Below are 18048 nucleotides of genomic sequence, written 5' to 3'. Positions count from 1 at the left end.
CCATCTGGAGGGGGAAGGGAGAGAGAAGGGGTAAGAACTGGGGAGTTCTTAGTAGGGTCGGGGTTATTAGTTACGTTCATTAATTCTATTTTTTTTAGCAGATAAATAGCAGAATACCGAGAAGCAGTTGACAGAAGAAACAGATAAATAGAGAAAACAAAAAGCAAAACACAAACAAAAGAATACAAAAAAACAAAACACAGACACAGAGAATAGAATGAAAACAAAGAAGGCATACATTCAAACAACAATCATAACAGAGGAAATGCGCAACCAAATATGATACATGTCTAGCCCTAGTGCAGGTAATGAGCTCATCTGTCGGTTACATACCCGCTCCCGACGTTACCCAACAACCTCTGTCTGGATAAGGCTTTCCTGTTGGCAATATCCACTGCAAGCAACCTTTGTCTTGCAAGGTATCCACTGCAAGCAACCTTTGTCTTGCAGGGCGAAACTTATTAGCCAATATACGCCCAACAGACTCACTGTAAGCAACCTCTGTCTTATAGGAGCAACAACATACTCACTATAAGCAACCTCTGTCTTACAGGAGCAACAACACACTCACTGTAAGCAACCTCTGTCTTACAAGAGCACATTCATCTTGATACCTCTGTAAGCAACCTATGTCTTACAGCAAAGCATTATAGCAAGGTATCCCAGGAAAGCGTTCTCAGTGGTCGTACCACCATCTATCTGACTGCCTCTCTGCAGCAGATTCTTACATAATCATTCTCATTATCATCATTCATTAACATTCTCATTATTCATCATCACTTTCACATTCTTCTGTTGTACCTCTTTCTTTCTCTATTCAATCATGCTATACAAACTCTACAACTTTTACTTTTACAACATCTTAACTCAAACCATTTCTCTTTGTCACATTACTCTCTTCTCTGTGTCTTTTTACTTTGCTCAGATTACTCTTTTCTCTGTATCCCTCTATTCTGCTCTGGTTACTCTGTTCTCTGTGTTTCTTTACTCTGCTTTGGTTTCTCTGCTTAACATATGTATTTAAAGCTTATGTAAATTTCGGTATGAATAGTTAGCCTGTCCCAAGTATAGGTTCATTAAGTCTATACTGAAACAGTTTAACTTTTCATATAATACTTAACCCTAGTCGCAACTCAAGGACTAACTATGTTGCCCTAGTTCGTTCACTAATTCTACCTATTTTTCTGTCATTAAAACATTACAGACTTTTTCTTCGATTTTTATCTTTTCTTTAACTTTTTATCTTTTCTTTATCTTTGCCTCACTAACATGTTATTACCACTCCCTAAGTGTTTTATGAAGGTAATTATGAGATTATGCGCTTAAAGTTGTCTTTCTAAAGCTTTTACAGAAAACTGCCTTTTCCGCATTATTTTATTATTTTTTATTAAAATATTATTTTTAATTAAATATTATTATTTAATATTTTATTATTATTTAATATTTTATTAATATATTTTTGAAAATTAACTTTACTTTAACCTTTAACCTTTAAAATTCACTTTTTACCACCCATAACTTTTAATATTTCTACTTTTACCACCCTAACTTTCAGAAATTACCAAACAACCCCTAAAACACCAAAAATTTTACTTCCTTGACCTTTTTAAGATCTAAGGCCTGTTCTTCATTGTTCTTCATCACACTCAAAGTGTTCTTCATGTTCTTCATAAATTCTTCAGATTCTTTCTCTGTTTTTACCCATTTTTCAGTCTTTTCAGCAACCGATTTTTACTATAATTCATAATAAATTAGCAGCCACTAAAACCCCATCTTTTCTACATGATTTCAACACAAATTGAACCTCAATTTAAGCTTAGGGTTTCGTTTTTCCCAGCTGCCCAAGAACATGAACTTTAAAGCTTAAATTTCATCAAATTTCATCAGAATTTCACCAAATTTTCACCAAGAATCAATCATATATGAAACCAATTTTTAGCACAACCAAATAATACAACATTCACACATCTCAAACACAAATAATCAAGATTAATTTCGTGACACCCTACCTGGTTTTGCTGCCCCTAATTCAATCAAACTTTCAGGTGGTCCTTAAGCACTTTTTCCTCCTAAATCACATCAAGAACAACTTTAAATCCAAAAACTCTCAACTGACCAAATCTCACTCAGTATGTTAGGAAGAGATATCTCACCTTAGACTTGCTGGAAATTCACGTTTCTTGGCCCTCAAGTCAAGTTAAGCATGATTCCTAAGGAAAAACATCAAGAAAACACATGTTTACATGGAGACAGCCATCTCACCTTATTTCCAGCCTTGATATGTTATATGGTTATGTAGAGAAAGAAGAGAGGATCATTTTGGTGAAATCGGAGTTTTGATTTGAGTTTTAATTCAGAAAAAATCAAGCTTTGAAGATTTATGAACCAAGAACTTTCTCTCCTTTTTCTCTTGGTGATTTTCGGCCACAATGAGCAAATGAGGCAGCCTTGGGGGTTTTGGGGGGTGTAGGGTGAGTTGTGATTGGTTGGCTTGGAGGTGGATTAAAATAATATTAAAATATCTCTGGTGTACAACTACTAAAACTAGGTGTATCGGAACACTCGTAAAAACATCTCTAAAAATTATTTTCTGAGCTACTAGCATAAATGACACTAGTAACATATTTGTTATGAGAATAGAACATGTATAATGAGGCCTTAGCATTCCTAAAGTCACCAGAGAGTGCTGGTGCTAAGCTGCACAGTAAACCATAAACCTGGTTAAACCGATTTCCTGTTTTTAACTAAAATAGACCAGGTAACCTTATAATATCTTTCAAGCAACTTCTAATACTAATATAATGATAATATTATACTATTATATTTCTTCTCTCATGAATCGAGTCCGGTTCGTCAAACTGAGCCTATTTACGAAAACTAGAATCAAAACTCCTAACTGATACGGTTCAAAAACTAGGTTCTCCGTGGCCGCGTTGTCGAGCTTGCCTCAAAAGAGGTTTTGGCTTAAAGATGTCATAATGACAATGAGGATTGAGATGCTTGATGATACAGCAGAGGTGTTCCCTTTACTGATCTTCCGGAGAAAAGATCTGCGTACTCAAAAATCGGGTTTGTTACATTCTACCCTCCTTAAAGAAAATTTTGCCCTCAAATTTTCAGCCGCATGCAAGAATCCTTCTTCAAGCGGTCTATTTCCTTCAAGCCATCCTAACGAAGAGATCGGTCCGTTCCTTACAACATCTAAATCTCACACAGCAATAGCCAAGAAGATCATAACAGCTATGAAGATAGTTGTGGCTCACGTCGATTTGTCATTCGGAGCACGATTAAACCATGCCTATTCACAGTCATTGAGGTATTATCCGCACCAAACAATCAATATTAAGGTGATCAGTCTTAATATTCCGAGCACTCATGAGTCCTCCTTCACTGCGGACATGGCTGTTCTACTATGGTGCATCCTTACAGACCAACCTCTGAATCTCTCAAGACACATCCGGAATGCTATGGAGCATGTACAAATTGCGGGCAACTTACCTTTCCCCGCCTTGGTCTCTGATGAGCGGATAATTTGTACGCTTTTTGGCATTGTTTTTAGTATATTTTTAGTATGATCTAGTTAGTTTTTAGTATATTTTTATTAGTTTTTAGTTAAAATTCACTTTTCTGGACTTTACTATGAGTTTGTATGTTTTTCTGTGATTTCAGGTATTTTCTGGCTGAAATTGAGGGACCTGAGCAAAAATCTGATTCAGAGACTAAAAAGGACTGCAGATGCTGTTGGATTCTGACCTCCCTGCACTCGAAGTAGATTTTCTGGAGCTACAGAAGTCCAATTGGCGCGTTCTCAACGGCGTTGGAAAGTAGACATCCTGGGCTTTCCAGCAATATATGATAGTCCATACTTTTCCCAAGATTTGATGGCCCAAACCGGCGTTCAAAGTCACCCTCAGAAATTCCAGCGTTAAACGCCGGAACTGGCACCTAAATGGGAGTTAAACCCCCAAACTGGCATAAAAGCTAGCGTTTAACTCCAAGAAGAGTCTCTACACGAAATTGCTTCATTGCTCAGCCCAAGCACACACCAAGTGGGCCCGGAAGTGGATTTTTATGTCATTTACTCATCTCTGTACACCCTAGGCTACTAGTTTTCTATAAGTAGGACCTTTTACTATTGTATTGAGATATCAGGGTAGCTATCTTCATTTTTATGCTATCTTAGATCATTGGGAGGCTGGCCATTCGGCCATGCCTAGACCTTGTTCTTATGTATTTTCAACGGTGGAGTTTCTACACACCATAGATTAAGGTGTGGAGCTCTGTTGTACCTCGAGTATTAATGCAATTACTATTGTTCTTCTATTCAATTCCGCTTGTTCTTTGTCCAAGATATCACTTGTTCTTCAACTTGATGAATGTGATGATCCGTGACACTCATCATCATTCTCACCTATGAACGTGTGACTGACAACCACCTCCGTTCTACCTTAGATTGGGTGAATATCTCTTGGATTCCTGATACACGATGCATGGTTGATCGCCTGATAACCGAGTGCTCGCCTGACAAACGAGCCAGCCATTCCGTGAGATCAGAGTCTTCGTGGTATAGGCAAGAACTGATGGCGGCATTCAAGAGAATCCAGAAGGTCTAACCTTGTCTGTGGTATTCTGAGTAGGATTCAATGATTGAATGACTGTGACGTGCTTCAAACTCCTGAGGGCGGGGCGTTAGTGACAGACGCAAAAGAATCACTGGATTCTATTCCGGCCTGATCGAGAACCGACAGATGGATAGCCGTGCCGTGACAGGGTGCGTTGAACATTTCCACTGAGAGGATGGGAGGTAGCCACTGACAACGGTGAAACCCTTGCATAAGCTTGCCATGGAAAGGAGTAAGAAGGATTGGATGAAGACAGTAGGAAAGCAGAGAGACGGAAGGGAAGGCATCTTCATACGCTTATCTGAAGTTCCTACCAATGAATTACATAAGTACCTCTATCTTTATCTTTATGTTTCATTCGTATATCTATACCCATTTGAGTTTGCCTGACTAAGATTTACAAGGTGACCATAGCTTGCTTCATACCAACAATCTCCGTGGGATCGACCCTTACTCGCGTAAGGTTTATTACTTGGACGACCCAGTGCACTTGCTGGTTAGTTGTGCAAAGTTGTGTTTATGCCATGGTATTGAGCACCAAGTTTTTGGGGCCATTACTAGGGATTATTTGAGTTGTGAAAAGTAGTGATCACAATTTCGCACACCAAGTTTTTGGCGCCGTTGCCGGGGATTGTTTCGTGTATGGACAACTGACGGTTCATCTTGTTGCTTAGATTAGGTATTTTTCTTCAGAGTTCTTAAAAATGAATTCTAGTGTTTCATGATGATCTGTTGAAGTCTGGCTGGCTGAGAAGCCATGTCTAATCTTATTGGACCGAGGTTTCAACTGATCATCACAAGAGCTTGTTGAATCTCTATCAATCTTGCTATTGGAGCAATGATCTGCTGAGGCTTGGCTGGCCATTGGCCATGTCTAGTGTTTTGGACCGAAGCTTTCTTTGAAAGCTTGGCTGGCTGAGAAGCCATGTCTAATTCCTGGACCGGAGTCTTAGACTAGCATTGCAATGATTCCTGGAATCCAAATTAAGAATTCTGAAACTTTTATTTTCTATTTCCATATAATTTTTGAAAAAAACACAAAAAAAAATTTCAAAATCATAAAAACCAAAAATATTTCATGTTTCTTGTTTGAGTCTAGTGTCTAATTTTAAGTTTGGTGTCTTGCAATGCATTGTTTATTTGATCTTGGTTCTATTTTCAAGTCAATAGTACAGGGAACTGAAGATTCAGAACATGCAGCAGAGGAATTACACAGAAAAAGCTGGGCGTTCAAAACGCCCAGTGAAGAAGGACAGACTGGCGTTTAAACGCCAGCCAGGGTGCCTGGTTGGGCGTTTAATGCCCAAAAAGGTAGTGCATTGGGCGTTAAACGCCAGAATGTGCACCATTTTGGGCGTTTAACGCCAGGATGGCACAAGGGGGAGGATTTTGTTTTCAAATCAATTTTTTTTCAAGTTTTCAAAGTTTTTCAAAATCAAATCTTTTTCAAATCATATCTTTTCAATCAAATGTTTTCAAAATCAATTTCTTTCCTTTTTCAAAGATACTTGCTATCAATTAATGATTTGATTCAACATTTCAAGTCTGTTGCCTTTTCTGTTGAGAAAGGTTTAATGTTTGAATCATATCTTTTCTTGATAGCCAAGTTATTAATTTTTAAAATCAAATATTTTTAAAATGTTTTTCAAATCATATCTTCTCAATCACATCTTTTTAAAACCAATCATATCTTTTTAATCACATCTTTTTCAAAATAGTTTTCAATCAAATCTTTTTTATTTCTAATTTCAAAATCTTTTTCAAAAAAAACACTTGATTTCTTTCCTACTCTTATTTTCGAAAATTAATTAGTGTTTTTCAAAATGTTTTCAAATTCTTTAACTTAATTTTCGAAAAAGCTCCTCCTCTCTTCTCACATCCTTCTATTTATGGAGTACCACTCCTTCTCAATGCACAATTCGAACTCTATCTGATTAAGTTCGAATTCTTCTACCTCTTTCTTCTATTTTTCTGTTCTTCTGACACCTCAAGGAATCTCTATACTGTGACATAGAGGATTCCACATTTTCTTGTTCTCTTCTCTTTCATATGAGCAGGAGCAGAGACAAAGGCATTCTTGTTGAAGCTGACCCTGAACCTGAAAGGATCTTGAAGCGAAAGCTAAGAGAAGCTAAGGCACAATTCTCTATAGAGGACCTAACAGAAATCTTCAAAGAAGAAGAAGACATGGCAGCCGAAAACAACAACAATGCAAACAATGCAAGGAAGGTGCTGGGTGACTTTACTGCACCTACTCCCGACTTCTATGGGAGAAGCATCTCTATCCCTGCCATTGGAGCAAACAACTTTGAGCTTAAGCCTCAATTAGTTTCTCTAATGCAACAGAATTGCAAGTTTCATGGACTTCCATTGGAAGATCCTCATCAGTTTTTAGCTGAATTCTTGCAAATCTGTGACACTGTCAAGACTAATGGGGTAGACCCTGAGGTCTACAGACTTATGCTATTCCCTTTTGCTGTAAGAGACAGAGCTAGGACATGGTTGGACTCACAACCTAAAGAAAGCCTAGACTCATGGGAAAAGCTAGTCAATGCCTTCTTGGCAAAGTTCTTTCCACCTCAAAAATTGAGTAAGCTTAGAGTGGAAGTCCAAACCTTCAGACAGAAGGATGGAGAATCCCTCTATGAAGCTTGGGAAAGATACAAACAATTGATCAGAAAATGTCCTTCTGACATGCTTTCTGAATGGAGCATCATAAGTATTTTCTATGATGGTCTCTCTGAACTATCCAAGATGTCTTTGGATAGCTCTGCTGGAGGATCTCTTCATTTGAAGAAGACGCCTACAGAAGCTCAAGAGTTGATTGAAATGGTTGCAAATAACCAATTCATGTACACTTCTGAAAGGAATCCTGTGAACAATGGGACTAATCAGAAGAAAGAAGTTCTTGAGATTGATGCTCTGAATGCCATTCTGGCTCAGAACAAGATATTGACTCAACAAGTCAATTTGATCTCTCAAAGTCTGTCTGGAATGCAAAATGCACCAAGCAGTACTAAGGACGTTTCATCTAAAGAAGAAGCCTATGATCCTGAGAACCCTTCAATGGAAGAGGTGAATTACCTAGGAGAACCCTATGGAAACACCTATAATTCTTCATGGAGAAATCACCCAAATTTCTCATGGAAGAATCAAGAAAGACCTCAACAAGGTTTTAACAACAATAATGGTGGAAGAAACAGGTTTAGCAATGGCAAGCCTTTTCCATCATCTTCTCAGCAACAGACAGAGAATTCTAAGCAGAACCCCTCTGACTTAGCAACTATGGTCTCTGATCTAATCAAAACCACTCAAAGTTTCATGACTGAAACAAGGTCCTCCATTAGAAATTTGGAGGCACAAGTGGGACAGCTGAGCAAGAAAGTTACTGAACTCCCTCCTAGTACTCTCCCAAGCAATACAGAAGAAAATCCAAAAGGAGAGTGCAAGGCCATCAACATGGCCGAATTTGGAGAGGAAGGAGAGGAAGTGAACGCCACTGGGGAAGACCTCAGTGGGCGTGCACTGACCTCCATTGAGTTCCCCAATGAGGAACCATGGGAATCTGAAGCTTAAAATGAGACCATAGAGATTCCATTGGACTTACTTCTGCCTTTCATGAGCTCTGATGAGTATTCTTCCTCTGAAGAGGATGAGTATGTCACTGAAGAGCAAGTTGCTAAATACCTTGGAGCAATCATGAAGCTAAATGACAAGTTATTTAGAAATGAGACTTGGGAGAATGAACATCCTTAGCTCACCAAAGAACTGGATGACTTGTCTAGGCAGAAATTACCTCAAAAGAGACAAGATCCTGGGAAGTTTTCAATACCTTGTACCATAGGCACCATGACCTTCAAGAAGGCTCTGTGTGACTTAGGGTCAAGTGTAAACCTCATGCCTCTCTCTATAATGGAGAAGCTAGGGATCTTTGAGGTGCAAGCTGCAAGAATCTCATTAGAGATGGCAGACAACTCAAGAAAACAAGCTCATGGACTTGTAGAGGATGTTTTGGTAAAGATTGAAGACCATTACATCCCTGCTGATTTCATAGTCCTAGAGACTGGGAAGTGCATGGATGAAACCATCATCCTTGGCAGACCCTTCCTAGCCACAGCAAAGGCTGTGATTGATGTTGATAGAGGCGAACTGATCATTCAAGTGAATGAAGAATCCTTTATGTTTAAGGCTCAAGGATATCCCTCTGTCACCATGGAGAGGAAGCATGATGAGCTTCTCTCAAATCAGAGTCAAACAGAGCCCCCACAGTCAAACTTTAAGTTTGGTGTTGAGAGGCCACAACCAAACTCTAAGTTTGGTGTTGAACCCCCACATTCAAACTCTAAGTTTGGTGTTGGGAGGTTCCAACATTGCTCTGAGAAAATGTGAGGCTCCATGAGAGCCATCTGTCAAGCTACTGACATTAAAGAAGCGCTTGTTGGGAGGCAACTCAATGTTATATGTTATCTATTTTCTTTTGTTATTCTATTTTATTTTGTAGGTTGATGATCATGAGAAGTCACAAAATCAATTGAAAAAGCAAAAACAGAATGAAAAACAGGAAGAAAAACAGCACACCCTGGAGGAAGAACTTACTGGCGTTTAAACGCCAGTAAGAGTAGCAGTTGGGCGTTTAACGCCCAGTCTGGCACCATTCTGGGCGTTTAACGCCAGAAAGGGGCACCAGACTGGCGTTAAACGCCAGAAAAGGGCAAGAACCTGGCGTTAAACGCCAGAAATGGGCACCAGCCCGGCGTTTAACGCCAGAATTGGCTCAAAACGTGATTTTGCTTGCCATTTGGTGCAGGGATGACTTTTCCTTGACACCACAGGATCTGTGGACCCCACAGGATCCCCACTAACCCCACCACCCTCTCTCTTCTTCACTCATTCACCAATCACCTCAACACCTCTTCCCCAAAACCCTTCACCTATCAAATCCCATCTTCTCTTCACCACTCACATCCATCCTTCATAAAACCCCACTTACCTCACCATTCAAATTCAAACCACTTTTCCTCCCAAACCCACCCATACATGACCGAACCTTACCCTTCCCCCTCCCCTATATATACCCTTCTTCACCCCTTCATTTTCACACACCGTTAACACCACTTTCCCCCCTCTTTGGCCGAACACAAAAGCCATTCCCGTCTTCCTCATTTCTTCTTCTTCTACTCTCTTCTTTCTTCTTTTGCTCGAGGACGAGCAAACCTTTTAAGTTTGGTGTGGTAAAAGCATTGCTTTTTGTTTTTCCATAACCATTTATGGCATCCAAGGCCGGAGAAACCTCTAGAAAGAGGAAAGGGAAGGCAAAAGCCTCCTCCTCCGAGTCATGGGAGATGGAGAGATTCATTTCAAGGGTGCATCAAGACCACTTCTATGAAGTTGTGGCCATGAAGAAGGGTCAACTTTGACCAAAGGTTGGACCAAGTCCTCACTGACATTTGTGAAGAGGGCGCCCAATGGAAGAGAGATTCAAGAGGAAAGCCGGTTCAATTGAGAAGGCATGACCTCAAACCCGTGGCTAGAGGATGGTTGGAGTTTATCCAACGCTCAATCATTCCCACTAGCAACCGGTCCGAAGTTACTCTAGACCGGGCCATCATGATTCATAGCATCATGATTGGAGAAGAAGTGGAAGTTCATGAGGTTATAGCCCAAGAACTCTATAAGGTGGCGGACAAGTCCTCTACCTTAGCAAGGTTAGCCTTTCCTCATCTCATTTGTCACCTCTGTTATTCAGTTGGAGTTGACATAGAGGGAGATATCCCCATTGATGAGGATAAGCCCATCACTAAGAAAAGGATGGAGCACACAAGAGACCCCTCTCATCATGAGATCCCTGAAATGCCTCAAGGGATGCACTTTCCTCCACAAAACTATTGGGAGCAACTGAACACCTCCCTAGGAGAATTGAGTTCCAACATGGGACAACTAAGGGTGGAGCACCAAGAACATTCCATCCTCCTTCATGAAATTAGAGAAGATCAAAGAATCATGAGAGAGGAGCAACAAAGACAAGGAAGAGACATTGAGGAGCTCAAGCACTCCATAGGATCTTCAAGAGGAAGAAAGAGCCGCCATCACTAAGGTGGACCCGTTCTTTAATTTCCTTGTTCTTTATTTTCCTGTTTTTCGAAAATTAATGCTTATGTTTGTCCATGTTTGTGTCTTGTGATCATTAGTGTCTTAGTGTCTATGCCTTAAAGTTATGAATATCCTATGAATCCATCACCTTTCTTAAATGAAAAATGTTCTTAAATTGAAAAAAAGAAAGAATTGCATGAATTTTGAATTTTATAACAGTTTGATTATTTTGATGTGGTGGCAATATTTTTGTTTTCTGAATGTATGCTTAAACAGTACATATGTCTTTTGAATTTGTGGTTCATGAATGTTGGCTCTTGAAAGAATGATGAAAAAGGAGACATGTTACTGAGGATCTGAAAAATCATAAAAATGATTCTTGAAGCAAGAAAAAGCAGTGAATACAAAAAAAAAAGAGGCGAAAAAAAAACGAAAAAGAAAGAGAAAAAGAAAGAAAAAGAAAGAAATAAAGTTGTGATCCAAGGCAAAAAGAGTGTGCTTAAGAACCCTGGACACCTCTAATTGGGGACTCTAGCAAAGCTGAGTCACAATCTGAAAAGGTTCACCCAATTATGTGTCTGTGGCATGTATGTATCCGGTGGTAATACTGGAAGACAGAGTGCTTTGGGCCACGGCCAAGACTCAATAAATAGCTGTGTTCAAGAATCATCATACTTAACTAGGAGAATCAATAACACTATCTGGATTCTGAGTTCCTAAAGAATCCAATCATTCTGAGTTTCAAAGGCTAAAGTGAGATGCCAAAACTGTTCAGAGGCAAAAAGCTAAAAGCCCCGCTCATCTAATTAATACTGATCTTCATAGATGTTTTTGGAATTCATTGCATATTCTCTTCTTTTTATCTTACTTGATTTTCAGTTGCTTGAGGACAAGCAACAATTTAAGTTTGGTGTTGTGATGAGCGGATAATTTGTACGCTTTTTGGCATTGTTTTTAGTATATTTTTAGTATGATCTAGTTAGTTTTTAGTATATTTTTATTAGTTTTTAATTAAAATTCACTTTTCTGGACTTTACTATGAGTTTGTGTGTTTTTCTGTGATTTCAGGTATTTTCTAGCTGAAATTGAGGGACCTGAGCAAAAATCTGATTCAGAGACTGAAAAGGACTGCAGATGCTGTTGGATTCTGACCTCCCTGCACTCGAAGTGGATTTTCTGGAGCTACAGAAGCCCAATTGGTGCGCTCTCAACGGCGTTGGAAAGTAGACATCCTGGGCTTTCCAGCAATATATGATAGTCCATACTTTGCCCAAGATTTGATGGCCCAAACCGGCGTTCAAAGTCACCCTCAGAAATTCCAGGTTAAACGCCGGAACTGGCACCTAAATGGGAGTTAAACGCCCAAACTGGCATAAAAGCTGGCGTTTAACTCCAAGAAGAGTCTCTACACGAAATTGCTTCATTGCTCAGCCCAAGCACACACCAAGTGGGCCCGGAAGTGGATTTTTATGTCATTTACTCATCTCTGTACACCCTAGGCTACTAGTTTTCTATAAGTAGGACCTTTTACTATTGTATTGAGATATCAGGGTAGCTATCTTCATTTTTATGCTATCTTAGATCATTGGGAGGCTGGCCATTCGGCCATGCCTAGACCTTGTTCTTATGTATTTTCAACGGTGGAGTTTCTACACACCATAGATTAAGGTGTGGAGCTCTACTGTACCTCGAGTATTAATGCAATTACTATTGTTCTTCTATTCAATTCCGCTTGTTCTTTGTCCAAGATATCACTTGTTCTTCAACTTGATGAATGTGATGATCCGTGACACTCATCATCATTCTCACCTATGAACGTGTGACTGACAACCACCTCCGTTCTACCTTAGATTGGGTGAATATCTCTTGGATTCCTGATACACGATGCATGGTTGATCGCCTGACAACCGAGTGCTCGCCTGACAAACGAGCCAGCCATTCCGTGAGATCAGAGTCTTCGTGGTATAGGCAAGAACTGATGGCGGCATTCAAGAGAATCCGGAAGGTCTAACCTTGTCTGTGGTATTCTGAGTAGGATTCAATGATTGAATGACTGTGACGTGCTTCAAACTCCTGAGGGCGGGGCGTTAGTGACAGACGCAAAAGAATCACTGGATTCTATTCCGGCCTGATCGAGAACCGACAGATGGATAGCCGTGCCGTGACAGGGTGCGTTGAACATTTCCACTGAGAGGATGGGAGGTAGCCACTGACAACGGTGAAACCCTTGCATAAGCTTGCCATGGAAAGGAGTAAGAAGGATTGGATGAAGACAGTAGGAAAGCAGAGAGACGGAAGGGAAGGCATCTTCATATGCTTATCTGAAGTTCCTACCAATGAATTACATAAGTACCTCTATCTTTATCTTTATGTTTCATTCGTATATCTATACCCATTTGAGTTTGCCTGACTAAGATTTACAAGGTGACCATAGCTTGCTTCATACCAACAATCTCCGTGGGATCGACCCTTACTCGCGTAAGGTTTATTACTTGGACGACCCAGTGCACTTGCTGGTTAGTTGTGCAAAGTTGTGTTTATGCCATGGTATTGAGCACCAAGTTTTTGGGGCCATTACTAGGGATTATTTGAGTTGTGAAAAGTAGTGATCACAATTTCGCACACCAGTCTCAAATCTTGTCTCAACAGCCGGAGTCTCCTGCAGAGCTGGGGACACCAAAGCAATGCTTCCATGGGATGATCAATATGTCCCTAATGGGAAATACCTCAGATTTTCAGCAGCCACTACAAGCCAGCCTACTGAGCCGGTTGAAGATATTCCTTCTTCAACACCACAAGCATCTACCACTGAGAAATTGCTCCAGCAGATACTTAAAAAGTTGGATCGGCATGAACAGAAAGCAAAGATGAGAGAGCGCCGTAACGAGCGCCGATTCAAACACCTCAAGGAGCTACTCAAGGGACGCTTCAGAGATTCAGACACCCCGGACTCCACTTCTTTTACCAGCACCAGGAGCCATGATGGTCCCGACTGTGGAGATACTGCCATCAGCCCACCCCTGTTCCTGACAGATGGCACCGAGGACGGTGCAAAGTCTTAAGTGTGGGGAGGTCGGTCAGTACCTGACTTCTGGAGATAAATTCTCTTCTCTGACACCAATAATTAGGATATTTTAGTTAGATTTTTCTTTCTTTTATAGAATAGAATAAATTGCATAGGTTAGGATAGTTGCATGCATGTTCTACTTGATTGAAAAGTCAATAAGTTCTTTTAAAAATCTATCTTTGGAACAAAATTTCACTAATTTTTCAAAATTTTTATGATAAATCTGCTTGAGTTGTATTTGGAACATGATGTTTGAGCTAAAGAACACACAACCTGTGAAAGATTTGAGCCTTTATGTATGGTTACATTATTTAACCATAATTATTTTATTCTTGTGTGTTTACTTCTCTATGATTGTAATCTATATTTTGTTTTATCTTATATGTCCAATATTTGTTATATTTACATGCTTGCACATGATTGAGGCCATTATTTATTTAAACTCACTTATCCAAATCAAGCCTACCCTTTTCAATTACCCTTGTTAACCACTTTGAGCCTTTAAAATCCCATTTGTTCTATATTTCACCACATTACTAACCTTAAGCTGAAAAACAATTGCATATCCCAAATTGAATCTTTGGTTAGCTTAAGATAGAATTGTGTGTGCTAGTTAAGTATGGGAAATTGTGGGAACAAAAGTTGTTAAGGGAATGTGTCATGAAAATTTAAAGGAAATTTGGATACCCATTCATGTGAAACTATAAGAATCAAAAATCTATGTGCATTGATAAGCTTTATTTATTTCAATTAAAAAAATGATAAACAAATAAATAAGGGGACAAAACTACCCCAATGTTAAATTCAGAATTCAAAGATCAATGCACATATGATAGAATCAAAATACAAGGTTGAAACATGAGTATGGGTTGAAAAAGGGAATTATGGGTAGCTAGGCATGAATTTAAAAGTATATAGAATATATGTAAATTAGGTGAGAGCTTAGGTTAATTAAAGATTCAATTTATAAAGCTCACTTAGCCATATATATATACCCTTACCTATACCTTAGCCCCATTACAACCCTGAAAAGACCTCATGATGTTTGCATTGGTATATTAACTATTGTTGATTGGTTAGGAGAAAAACAAAAGTTAGAAACATGACTAGAGAAGAATAGAGTGATTACCCTATACACTAGAGATTAGAGCGTACATACATTATCAGTGAGGGTTCAATGCTTGAATTTTCATGTTTCCGGCCTTCATAAGCTATCTTCTTGCACTTTTATCGGTTTTATTATATGATGATAGAATTAGTGGAATTTGATTTGTAATTGTTTTGAAGGGCTTATTTACTTTTGATCAAGTGGACAATAATCATATAGTTGCATTTATTTATATATGTACGATTGCATTGCATTTCATGAGTTTCTGCATGTTCATACTTATTTCCTTGTCTCCTCCAATTTAGCATGAGGACATGCTAATGTTTAAATGTAGGGAGGTTGATAAACCACTATTTTATAGTTTATATTGTGTTTAATTGTGTGGTTTTGTCATGATCCTTACCCACTTATTCATCAATTTAGCATGCATTTAGATTTCCTTCCTGAATTTATTACATGTTTGAAAATTGCTTCCTAAAGATTTTAATTATTTAATTTTAATTCTCTTTTATTCCATTCGATGCCGTAATCTATGTGTCAAGTGTCTCAGGCTTTATAGGGCATGAATGAGACGGAGATTGGAGAGGAAGCTAGCAAAAATAGAAGGAACACAAGAATTTGAGGAGATAACCAGCGAAAAGTGACGCGGTCGCATGGCTAACGCGACCGCGCGAAGAAGCGCAAATCGCGGTGACGCGACCGCATGGCTTGCCCGGCCGCGCGGATTGGAAAGCACAAGCAATGCGGTAGCTTGGATGACGCGAACGCGTGAAGAGGAAAAGCGCAAATGACGCGTCCGCATGGACGACGCGATCGCGTGACATGCGCAATCTGCATAATCTGCAGAATCCGAAACCAGCGATTTTGGACCCTATTTCGGCCCAGTTTTCGGCCCGAAATAGCAGACTAGAGTCGGAGAATATGCAGAAACAAGGGAGACACATTCATTCAGTAGTTTAGATCTAGTTTTTCACTCTCTTAGGTTTTCTCTCTATAGCTTTTAGAATTTTAACTTTCAATTGGTCTTAGCATTGGAACATTGAAAAGAGTTATTTCCTCATCAAGACTTCATCACTCTAGTTTGTTCTCTTAACTTGGTTTTATTCTTCCATGTTCTTTGTTATGTTCAATTTTATCATTCAGATACTTTTATGATTAATTAATGCAAGGACTATTTCTTTTTAATTTAATTTCAATTCCAATAATCATGTCTTCTTTTAATTTCCTTTCATGTGCCATGGATTCTTTATTTACAATGCGTGAGTAGTTTCATTACTTGATGGCGAATTGATTAAAAGGAACTCTGAATTAGAAGGATTGAAGGAAAAATTTGTAGTTGGGTTAATTGTTGGATTGCTATCCTGTCACCAACGCCAATCCCTTTGAACTAAGTGGGTTGTAACTCGTGAACAGATCTGGCATTCCAACTTGTTTGACTTTCCCTTACCTAGTAAGGGATAACCAAACAGAGTAACCATTAATTATAAATTAATCTTAAAAATCATTCCGTCAATGATAGAGATTCTAACCAATCAATTCCCAATCAAGGCTTTTATTTATATTATTTAAAATCCCTCAATTTAAATCCCAATTTACTTAGCTCAACTTTTTGGAATATCTGATTAATAAAATAGCACACCTTTCTGCAACTCGTTGGGAGACGACCTGGGACTTAAAACTCCCAGTAATTTTAATTTAAACTTTCTGTGACATATTTCTAAATTGATAGGCAAATTTTTGGTGAGTTAAGAACTATACTCGCAACGTAACCATTTTAATAAATTTTTAATTCACCAGCTTCTGCACTCCATCAATGATGGAAGAGGCTTGCCATTGCTAAACCTGTTTCTTCCACCATTATTGTTGTTGAAACCTTGTTGAGGTCTCTGTTGATCCTTCCATGAGAGATTTGGATGATTTCTCCATGAAGGATTATAGGTGTTTTCATAGGGTTCTCCCATGTAATTCACCTCCTCCATTGAAGGGTTCTCAGGATCATAAGCTTCTTTTTCAGATGAAGCATCCTTAGTACTGCCTGGTGCAGCTTGCATTCCAGACAGACTTTGAGAGATCATATTGACTTGCTGAGTCAATATTTTGTTCTGAGCCAGTATGGCATTCAGAGTATCAATCTCAAGAACTCTTTTCTTCTGATTGGTCCCATTGTTCACAGGATTCCTTTTAGAAGTGTACATGAATTAGTTATTTGCAACCATTTCAATGAGTTCTTGAGCTTCTGCAGGCGTCTTCTTCAGATGAAGAGATCCTCCAGCAGAGCTATCCAATGACATCTTGGACAGTTCATACAGACCATCATAGAAAATACCTATGATGTTCCATTCAGAAAGCATGTTAGAGGGACACTTTTTGATCAATTGTTTGTATCTTTCCCAAGCTTCATAGAGGGATTCACCTTCCTTCTGTCTAAAGATTTAGACTTCCACTCTAAGCTTACTCAATTTTTGAGGTGGAAAGAACTTTGCCAAGAAGGCATTGACTAGCTTTTTCCAAGAGTTCAGGCTTTCTTTAGGTTGTGAATCCAACCATATCCTAGCTCTGTCTCTTACAGCAAAAGGGAATAGCATAACCTCAGGGTCAACCCCATTAGTCTTGACAGTGTCACAGATTTGCAAGAATTCAGCTAAAAACTGATGAGGATCTTCCAATGGAAGTCCATGGAACTTGCAATCCTGTTGCATTAGAGAAACTAATTGAGGCTTAAGCTCAAAGTTGTTTGCTCCAATGGCAGGGATAGAGATGCTTCTCCCATAGAAGTCAGGAGTAGGTGCAGTAAAGTCACCCAGCACCTTCCTTGCATTGTTGGCATTGTTGTTGTTTTCGGCTGCCATGTCTTCTTCTTTGAAGAATTCTGTTAGATCCTCTATAGAGAGTTATGATTTAGCTTCCCTTAGCTTTTGCTTCAAGGTCCTTTCAGGTTCAGGGTAAGCCTCAACAAGAATGCTTTTGTCTTTGCTCCTGCTCATATGAAAGAGAAGAGAACAAGAAAATATGGAATCCTCTATGTCACAGTATAGAGACTCCTTGAAGTGTCAGAGGAAAAGAAAAATAGAAGGAAGAGGTAGAAGAATTTGAACTTATCAAGAAAGATGGAGTTCGAATTGTGCATTGAGGAGGAGTGTTAGTCCATAAATAGAAGGATG

General features: G+C 39.2%; 2 non-coding genes across 2 annotated transcripts; one reads left to right on the top strand and one right to left on the bottom strand.

Annotated features, from left to right (window-relative positions):
• Positions 1–7214: 7214 nt before the first annotated feature.
• Positions 7215–7322, bottom strand: LOC130953849 (small nucleolar RNA R71). The gene has a single exon (XR_009076010.1). It is a non-coding gene; the product is annotated as a small nucleolar RNA R71 (small nucleolar RNA).
• A 9910-nt stretch (positions 7323–17232) lies between these two features.
• Positions 17233–17340, top strand: LOC130952298 (small nucleolar RNA R71). The gene has a single exon (XR_009074479.1). It is a non-coding gene; the product is annotated as a small nucleolar RNA R71 (small nucleolar RNA).
• The last annotated feature ends 708 nt before the right edge of the window (positions 17341–18048 follow it).

The sequence above is a fragment of the Arachis stenosperma genome, chromosome 9, assembly GCF_014773155.1.
Source record: "Arachis stenosperma cultivar V10309 chromosome 9, arast.V10309.gnm1.PFL2, whole genome shotgun sequence".
Lineage (NCBI taxonomy): Eukaryota > Viridiplantae > Streptophyta > Magnoliopsida > Fabales > Fabaceae > Arachis > Arachis stenosperma.
The sequence above is the reverse complement of the archived record's forward strand: the minus strand, read 5'-3'. Positions and strand labels throughout refer to the sequence as shown.